Raw genomic sequence first — 10,260 nt, 5'->3', positions numbered from 1 at the left:
ATGCAACCTTATCTAATTATCTGCTGGAGAACGGTTTTCGAAGGGGTCTTATCGACTGCACTCTTTTCATCAAAGAACAAGATGGAGATCTTCTTCTGGTACAGGTATATTGTTGATGATATTATTTTTGGTTCTATTATGATGTCTTGTGTAGGAATTTCGAGCGCATCATGCAGGATATATTCGAGATGAGTGCTTATGGGGAAATGACCTTCTTCTTGGGCCTACAAGTGCAACAAACTGAGGTCTGTGATATTCATCCATCAGACTAAATATGTTGGTGACGTCTTGAGCCGGTTCCAGATGTCCGATGCAACGCCCATTGGTACCCCACTGCCACAAAATCACAGAATTACTCCAGACTTGAAGGGTGAAGCTGTTAACCCCTCATATTACCGCGCTATGAGTGGATCTCTTGTGTACCTCACACCATCAAGACCATATATAATGTACCCAACATGCCTCCTTGCCAGATATCAAGTCAACCCGAAGGCCTCACATCTTGCAGCTGTCAAAAGGATTTTTCGTTATTTGAAGGGTTGTCCTGACACCGGTCTATGGTACCCTAGGATAATAACTTTGACTTGGTCGCATTCAGTGATTCTGATTTTGGCGGATGCAAAATTGACGGGCAAATCCACAACGGCTGGATGTCAGATTTTAGGAAATCTCCTAGTCACATGGCAGTGCAAGAAGCAGACTTGTGTCGCTACATAAACATGCGAAGCTGAATATATTGCTGCCTCAAGTTGTTGCTCCCAAGTTCTTTGGATTCAAACAACAATTACGCGACTACGGTTTTTGATTCCTAACTACTCCTATTTTCGTTGATAATTCTGCTGCATTACAGATCACTAAAATCCTGTGCAGCACTCAAAGACCAAACACATCGATATCAAATATCACTTCATACGTGATTGCTTTGATAAAAGGCTAATCGATGTTGTTAAGGTCCACACCGATGGACCAACGTGCCGACCTTTTTACCAAAGCATTTGACAAATCAAGATTTGATTATTTATTATTGGTAAACGGCATTAAGGTCAAGCAAGAGTAAAGCAACATCGGAAAATCATTTTTGTAAATATCTTTGTGTCTTTTAAATTTATCTTAGTTTATTGATTTTAGGGGGAGTAATTTGAAAAAATTGAAAAATACAAAAACATCGAAAAATTTAAAAACACAAAAACAATAGAAAAACAAAAAATGAGTTTCCTGGCGAGAAAAAGAGAAAATGATAGTACATCAGTGGTCCTATCCAAACCTCTTTAAACCTTAAATGAAAAACGATAAGCAGCTCTATATAAGATGTATCGGTAGGCTCACAATCATTTTAAAGTGTGCAGGGTGATATAAATCTTAAATCGACTGAAGACCAGGTGGGAACCATTCATTGGCATATGGTCTTAGTACGAAATTTCGTTTGATAGATTGCCGAGGTTCTGAGATCTTCGGTCTTTATGCTGCTTATCATCTGGGTATCATGGTTGTATCTTTTACCGAAAATAATGGGGACGCAAGTCTAGATCTTCCATGATACTATACATACGTGTACATACTGCATACTGCATTCGACCTCAATAAGTGATAAACGATCACATGTCCATACAAATAAGTGATAAAATATCACATTTTTCCGGGAGTCAAGTTCGTCTCTCAGTTGTACGGAAGTACTGACCTGTTCACGGACTTGCTCCTGTGCCCTCATGCATATGAAAATCAAGTTCCTCATCAATAAGTGATTATATCACATAGAGCTTGTTTTCAAATCAAATAAGTGAGAATCTCACATCATATACGGTCAAACAGATGATAATCGGTATACTCACTTGGTAAGATGAACCCTCGTGCATACCTTGATACGGGAATGTGTCGTGATGTGGATGAACACGGTCGGTTAAGTATAAATTATACCTTAACGTATCCCCTCGCCATGAATTACATCTGATAAGCTGAGCTTAAGTGGACAACAATACGATAATTGTTTATAGGATGCTTATCTTAATGTTTATTAAATGAACAACAAGAGTGTTTTGGCATGACCGTACACTGATATGATTCTTCTTACCCTCGAAACTCACAAAAAGAATATCTGTATATATTTATTTACTACTTTCAGTCTTTACATTTCAATATTCAAAATACCAAAAAGATTTTAGGTGTGTTTTAATATAACTTTATAAAAGCCAAAAAGATTTTATTTCTGTTTTATTTTTCGATCGTTACGATGTTGGAGCTCGAGTCTTCGTTGCCTGAAACCTTGAACGAAAACCGAATTGATCTAAATCTTCATAACGGTCGAAATTTTGCATGTTTTGAAAGTTAAAATTAAAATTTGATAAATTTGTTTAAACTTTCAAACTGTCGGACGGTGTTTGATTTGTAACATGGTCATTCGTGTGTCATTTGTTTATATTAACTATATTCCAAGCAGTTGTTCTCATTACGCGTTTAGATTTTCTTGCATGTGGCAGATTCTAAAGGCTAGGAGAACATGGTCGATGACAGGCTTCGGAATGAAGACACGACGTGAAGGCGCTCAAAGATGAAGATGATCGAGTTGCCGCTGACCATCATCAACACCACAAGGATCTTAAACACTGAAGACCATGTCTTTCACGAGCATAACTCAAGGGGGAGCTTATGTTAAGGGGAGGTTTTATCAACACACTTCCTATATGATATGGCAAGTTTGTTGATACATTTTCTGCTTTCAAGACGTGAAGACTTTGAAGATCCTCCGACATTGAAGACTTGAAAAGATGTCAGATACTTGATGTCAGATACTTGAAGACACGAAAGATACTTGAAGACACGAAGATCCTCTGGTATGAAGGTCTGCGTTGGTCTTTGTGGTTATTTCCACAAGGCAAACTAACCAGATTTCTTGTATTTGTCTTCTGATCTTAATCTTGTACCCTAGAAGGTTACGGATTAGATCTGCTATTGGAGGGAGTTAAACGCTTCTGTAAGGGTGTTCTAACTTTCTTCTCTTATTATATTTGTCATCATTTTTTGTGTGTCTAGGCATCCTATTAACCGGACTAGTCGGGCGGCCTTAGATCAAGTCTTATTTGCTTATCTATTGCATTCTTTTTGTCTGTTTAGTTTAGTTGCTGCTTCTGTGATACGCTTGTCCAGGGAACCTATTGAGTGACGAACCTGGAATCTGGCCTCTGTCACAGTTAGTTGTTTGTGATTTTTTTTGTTGTTTGTCTGATTGATTGCTTGTTATTGTTTCTTGTGGTCATGGGAGATGCTAGTACTTCTGCTACCTTGATTAGTAAACTTGATATAGGAGATCCGTTGTATCTTCATCCTAGCGACTCTAGTACCTTGACTATTGTTAGTATAAAAACTAAAAGGAACTTGAGAATTATCTTGTTTGGTCTAATGTTATGAGACTTGCCTTAGAAGCAAAAAATAAATTTGGGTTTATTGATGGTAAGTGTGAAAACCAAAAGATGATGTGGTCTTAGCCAAAAATGGGATAGGTGTAACTCAGTTTGTCATTACCTGGTTGTTGAACTCTATTTTCTGAGGAGTTATTTCTAGGGCAAGTATTTTCTAAACTTGCCTCAGAGGTCTGGACTGATTTAAAAGAGTCTTTTGATAAGGTGAATGGTTCTATTGTATATGATTTGTATAAAAAAATAAATGGTATTTCTCAAAATGGCAGCCACTGTTGCTGAATACTATAACAGACTGACAACTATGTGGAAACAGTTTGATGCAATGGTGCCAATCTTCCTTCCTGCTCTTGTCAGGCTGCTAAAGATTATAACGATTTTTCTACTCTCATTAAACTAATGCAGTTCCTTATGGTGCTTGATGAGTCTATCAACCTGTAAGGACTAATCTTCTAACAAAGAGAACCATTCCCTTAGTTAAGGTTGCCTTTTCTATTGTGTCTAGAAGAAGAGTCTCATAGGTTGTCTTCAAGTGGGTCTAAGAGTCTCATAATGTTGTCCTAGAAGATGTCTTTTATGTTCCAGAGTATAGTGTGAATTTGTTGTGTGTTTTTAGGTTAGCAAAAGATAACAAGATAGTTGTTTTGTTTAATGAAACTAATTGTTTGCTACAGGATTTGAGGTCAAAGAAAGTCATTGGAAACTGGTAAATCAGGACAATGGGTTATACTTTGTTGGGAAAAATGGTAATTCTGCTAATGTGTGTTTTTAATAGTGTGTTAAAGTCAAATATGTGGCATAATAGGTTAGGCCACCCTTCTGATCAGGTTCTAGCTGTTTTAAAAGGTAGCTTAGATATTAAAATCCATAGACTATGGTCCTTGTGAGATTTTGCCATAAGGCTAAACAGGTGAGGGTTCCAATTAAAACAAAAGAAATAGGAGATTTAGTTCATTTAGATCTTTGGGGTCCATACAGAGTGTCCAGTAATGAAGGGTATAAATATTTTCTAACCGTTGTTTGATGATTTTTCAAGGTTTGTATGGTGTTACCTATTAAAGAGTAAAATGGGAAGTGTTTGAGAATCTAACTAGTTTTTATGAACTATCTTAACCCACTTTAAAAAGAAAGTTAGAATTTCAGAAGTGATAATGGGACCGAATTTGTGAATAATCAAATGAGTAACTTTTTTAAAAATAAAGGTGTTTTAACATCAAACAACGTGTGCTTACACACCACAACAAAATGGTGTGGTTGAGCGTAAGCATAGGCACCTTTTAAATATAGCTAGAGCCTTGATGTTTCCAAAGTTGCCTACCTTTGAGTTTTTGGTCTGATTGCATTCTGACTGCTGTTTACCTGATTAACAGGTTATCTTCTTCTATGCTATTAGGTAAAAGTCCTTATGAAGTAGTTTTTGGTTTTTAAACCCTCTTTGACTCATCTAGAAACTTCGGATGTTTGTGTTTTAGCACTGTGTTAAATGAATCTGATAAATTTACTTATCATGCTGATAAGTGTGTTTTGATTGGTTATTCCAATGTTAAGAAGGGTATAAATTGTGGAGTTTAGATAATAAGAAAATCTTTTTTTTCAAGAGGTGTAAAAATTTTATGAAATGTTTACCCTTTCAAGATAAACAAGTTGTTAATCAAGAATTTGTTGATAAAAATTAATCATATAACCTTTTTTGATTGTTATGGAACTGAAACATCTGAAGTTTCTCAAATGCTCAATGATGAAGAGGGTAATAATGGCTCTCATCGGTACTTCCAGTGATGATCATCAGCCATTAGGACCCTCCACATCTACCACAACCAGTGCTGTTTGATCAAAATCAACAGTTTTCAACTGGTTATGAAGATAGTAGTGAGCCTGGGTTATAGGCGAGGCAGAGGACAGTGGGAATACCAAGTGATGAGACCAACCTATCTGAGGGTGTTGTTTTGAATCTTAGAAGATCCACTAGAACTTCTGTTGCTCCAAAAAGTTTGAGGATTATGTATTTAGGTGGAAATGTTAAGTATAGTTTAGATAAAAACTGTGAATTATGCATGTTTGTCAAGTGAAATTTTAACTTTGTTAGTTTATTAAATAAAAACACGTGAACCTTCTAATTACAATGAAGCTGCTAAGGACCCTAGGTGGGTGAAGCAATGAATAAGGAGATGGAGGCCCTTATTTAGAAACAATACCTGAACCTTGTTGATCTACCTCCTGGTAGAAAACCCCATAGGCTGCAAGTGGGTTTATAAAGTTAAGTACAAATCTAGTGGAGAGATAGAAATGTTTTAAAGCTAGATTTCTTTGTTGTATTCAATAAAGATACCGAGCAAAATCAAAAGTGAGTTCATTTCTTTTGAGCATGCGTCCCGGTGGGTGGGACAGTCAAACGGGTATTCCTGAGAGGAATGAGTCTTTGGGTAAATCATTGGGTATTCCCGAGATGCGTAAGTCATTGAGTAAAAACTAGAATTTTGGATAATACACTCAATCCCTATTCACCATTAAGTCCTATCTTGTTTGTTACCTAAGAGTTAACAGGGTATTAGTTGATAGCGCTATTTAAGTTTGGCACCGAACCCCGTTACCTGAGAGGACTGGTGTGAACTAATGACCCAGTCATGACCAATGCTTAGATAGGGGCCATTGGGGAAGGTAAAAATAATCTGGAGCCATCTTGTACGGTACTCGAGCTAATTATCAACATTATAATCAATGAATGAACTAAACACTTGGTAACTAATGTTTTCGTAAAAACTATGAACTCACCAGCATTTTCTGATACACTTGTTGCATGCTCGCAGGTCGTTAGGTACTATGGACAAGGAACTTGCTAATCTGGATCGCTGGAGTGGTCATGGGTCGTACAACTTGGATATGCATGACTTGTTTTCTGATTTCACATACATTGGTTTTGAAACGTTGAAAACAGTGTTTTATTATTTGCTTCCGCTGAATACGTTAAACTTGGAATTATGTTATTAATGTTTTATCATGATAAGTGGAAACTTGTTTATTACTTGATATTGGTTCAAAGTGATTAGTGGGCTAGACCCTGGTACGTCACACGCCTAGCGGGGTCACCGCGTCTGGTATTCTGGGGGTGTGACAGTTTGGTATCAGAGCCACTGGTTATAGTTGAACTAGGTTTTAAAACATTTTATTAAAACCAGACTATAACCGAACAGTTCAGAAACTGACCATGACACTCAGCTCCAGATTGCAAGGTTCGTCTCTTGTTTACTTTTTGCACATCATAATTAGTGAACACCTAAGTATGACATTGCATGTGAATACACACCTAGCACCTATAGTATGAGTTCTTGTGTACTTGCATACACTACGTGATTGATAGTGTGATACTCCCCTAGACTTTCCTGATCTATGTTGTAGTGTTTTTGTCTTGCTACTCGAATTTGAGGAACCTTTTAGCACGAAATTAGGAGGAGCTGAGATAAACATGCAAGTTGCATTGTTATTATGGGTGCACACATAATAATAATGTGGGGAGCATGTGAGGCCTAACGAGTGTGAAAGGGGTTGCGCTCTGTTGTCTGATGTAAACTTAGTAGTCAGTAGAAGTCATCGTGAGGTTTGACTCCTACTTTATCTCAAACTCTTAACCTTTTCCCTTTTCTTATATAGAATCATGGCGACGGGAGAGGCTATGGCGTGGTCACATTGCGATGGCTCAGGCCGAGTTGACACACTTGATTAAACACACGTGTGGCTGAGGCTTTGGCAGCCTATCAAGCATGGTACTGAAATGTGTCAAATGCTCTTTATTCTTTTGTCGCGTACTCAATTCTTTACCATGTGCTGTTTTTTTTTCTTTTGTCCTTAGGTTAGCAAGTGAATCAGAATCAAAACCATCCGCCTGCTTTGCAGTTAAAGATGTCATGGAATTGTAGGCCTCACAAGACGTCTAGTGGAACTGAAGGAACCTGTGGGACTACTGCGTTGGTTTGAGAAGGCAGAATCAGGTGTTCACGATGGTGTAACTGTCCCGCTGGGGACATAGTGAAGTATGCTTCAGGCCACACTTTAAGGATGGTGCCTTGACTTGGTGGAATTGACAAGTCCAAATGTTGGGTGTTGAGATGCCGAACGTGACTACTTGGGACGATTTCAAGGAACTGATGCGTCAAGAGTACTGTCCTCGTGACGAGATTCAAAAGTTGGAAAACGAGTACTACAATTTAAAGATGGAAGGGTCTGAAATCGAAGCGTACATGAAAAGGTCACATGAGCTCGCGAATATGTGTCCTAACTTATCCCGACCCCCACCGCGTAGAATCGAACTGTACATTAAAGGATTAGCCACGCAGGTTAAGGGCTTGGTTATTGCAGCGAACCTCAACAACCTACCTCAGATAATTCGGCTGGCTCACAAAATCACAGATCAGGAGGTGGAGCATGGCTCGCTACCACCACATGTTTCTACTACTGTTACTACTGCCACAACTACTACTCCTGTTGTGGAACACCCCAAAAATGTTTACTTGATAAGTTAAAGTTTATTTAAAACTTGACTTAGTGGGATTTAATTTGCATGATATAAATAATAAAGGGGTGAAGTTTAAAACCAAATAAGTGAAGGAACTCGAGGGACTAAAGTTGTAACATGTCAAAATTAAGTTAATTAAATTAAAAAGAATTAAAAACCTACACACACTCTGTGCGTGGGTTCTGGACGATCGAACAAAAGACAAGGGTTGAAACCCTAGCATCAAGAAATCAAGCAATTTAGCTTGAATCAAAGGAAAATTTTGATGCATGATTCCCTAAACTCAAGTAGCTAACCTCAATTTCCGAAGTGGTAAGTTTAATTTTCTGGAATTATGATTTGTAGGATGAAGGGTTCAATCCAATCTCGAATTCTTGTATCAAATATGAGAAATCTGAGTTAGGATTACTTTCTAGAACAAGAATTATGTTTGATTTTAGGTTATTTGAATGATTCTTGTAAAAAACCCACTTCATGAAAAATTGTGTTATGAATAGGATGATCAAAGTAGTTATAATCATGTGAAATCTTGAAATATGATGATGTTGTAAAGCTTGAATCTTAGAAAATTTGTGTGGGATAAAAGAAGGATATGAACATGGATTGGTTGTTGATGAGTTATAAAGATGAACTAGTAGGATTCATGCTTTATATACTTGTGCATAATGCTTGTAAATACAATGCCCACCAAGTGTTCGATGAAATACTTAAGAGAATAAATATGTGTAAACTTGGAACATAAAGGAATGAAATTTGGGTACTAAGCGAATGAATGATTGTGTTGATATAGGCGTGAAGGAAGAAGGTTCAAATGCTAAGAAATCGGAAGGTTCACAAGACCGAGGTATGTTCCGTTGCATACAATTCCTTATTAATATTTTGTATATTTATGATTTGGTAAAACTTTTGTTATAACGATCATAGCGATTAGTAAGTTGATAGCAAATCCTTCATGGGTTTGGTTATGCTCATAATATTACATTAAGCTAAGCATGTCGACCGGTTCTAGTTCAACCGGGTCGAGCCAGAAAAGGTACCATCCGTTTAGAACGGTGGTCACGAATGCAATAAGAAGCGTATGAAGCTCAATCCGTTATACGGATAGAATGAAAGATCTATGTGTAAACTATTAACCCGATGATACCGGGTCGTAAGTGGTATGCCTGAACCTCATTATGAGGGTATATGCCATTACCCATTTAATTGGGTAAATCGAGTGTGTAAGAATAATGAAAGCATATAAACGAATGAAGCTGATATGTTGTTATATTGAGTTAAATGAGTATTACGACTAACTTTTGAAGCCTTGTTATTGAATGTAGGTAAATCCTCAATTTAGGCGACTTGGAGAATTGGGGCGAGCACATGTCCATGTTATGTTATGTTATACCAAACGCTTCCGCTAGCTTGTTCTCATCTTTTTGGTCCATGACTTGTTATTTTTCTTAACTTTGTTAGTAGTCGTATATTTTAAAACTTGTTGTCTTTGCTTTCGGTAGTATTATGTCGAACGGATCGTAGAATGCTATTTAGTTTGATTATGTTAAAAACAGGGGCATGCTCATTTTATGGACGGGTCATGCCCAAATTTTGTTAAAATCACATATTAATGTTATTGATACTTAATTTGTTAAAAGAAAAGTTTGGTTATCATAAAAGCTTATGTTTTTAGCGTCTTTTGGATGTCATTTCTTCTAGACGCAAATACGACGCAAATACGGACGTAACATGCTGCTGACAGCAAACGTAAATGGAATGATGTTGAAAAGGTGTCCAATCCGAATCAGTCACAGAAGAAGCCAGACACCGGCAGCAATCGCAGTTTTAGCCAGTCGTCCTCAGTTAATCAGAATCAGAGCAACAACTCGAATCAGGGTTCTTACGCAGGGAAGCAACCTAAGTGTAACAAGTGCAACTTTCATCATCGTGGGTCATGCACCCGAGTTTGTCACAGGTGCAACAAGTTGGGCCATATGGCTAGAGACTACAGGGTCTCACTCCCAAAGCAGCAACAACAGCCCCCACAGGAACAGCAACCGCAACAACAAGAGAGGCAACAACCTCAACAGAATCAGGGAAATCGTAAGGGTGTTTTTTCAGTGTGGAGACGAAGGTCATTTCAGGCGGGATTGCCCTCAACTGAATCAAAATGCTAGTAATAACAACGCTGGGAACAACGAGAACAATGGTGGGAACGGTGCGCGTGGGAGAGTGTTTACCATTGGTGCTAGGGAAGCTCGCAATGATGGCAACGTTGTGACTGGTACGTTTTCCTTGAACAATCTATTTGCTTCTGTATTATTCGACTCTGGTGCCGATTGGAGTTATGTGTCTTTGGGG

The sequence above is a fragment of the Helianthus annuus genome, unplaced genomic scaffold, assembly GCF_002127325.2.
Source record: "Helianthus annuus cultivar XRQ/B unplaced genomic scaffold, HanXRQr2.0-SUNRISE HanXRQChr00c008, whole genome shotgun sequence".
NCBI classification, from domain to species: domain Eukaryota; kingdom Viridiplantae; phylum Streptophyta; class Magnoliopsida; order Asterales; family Asteraceae; genus Helianthus; species Helianthus annuus.
The sequence above is the reverse complement of the archived record's forward strand: the minus strand, read 5'-3'. Positions refer to the sequence as shown.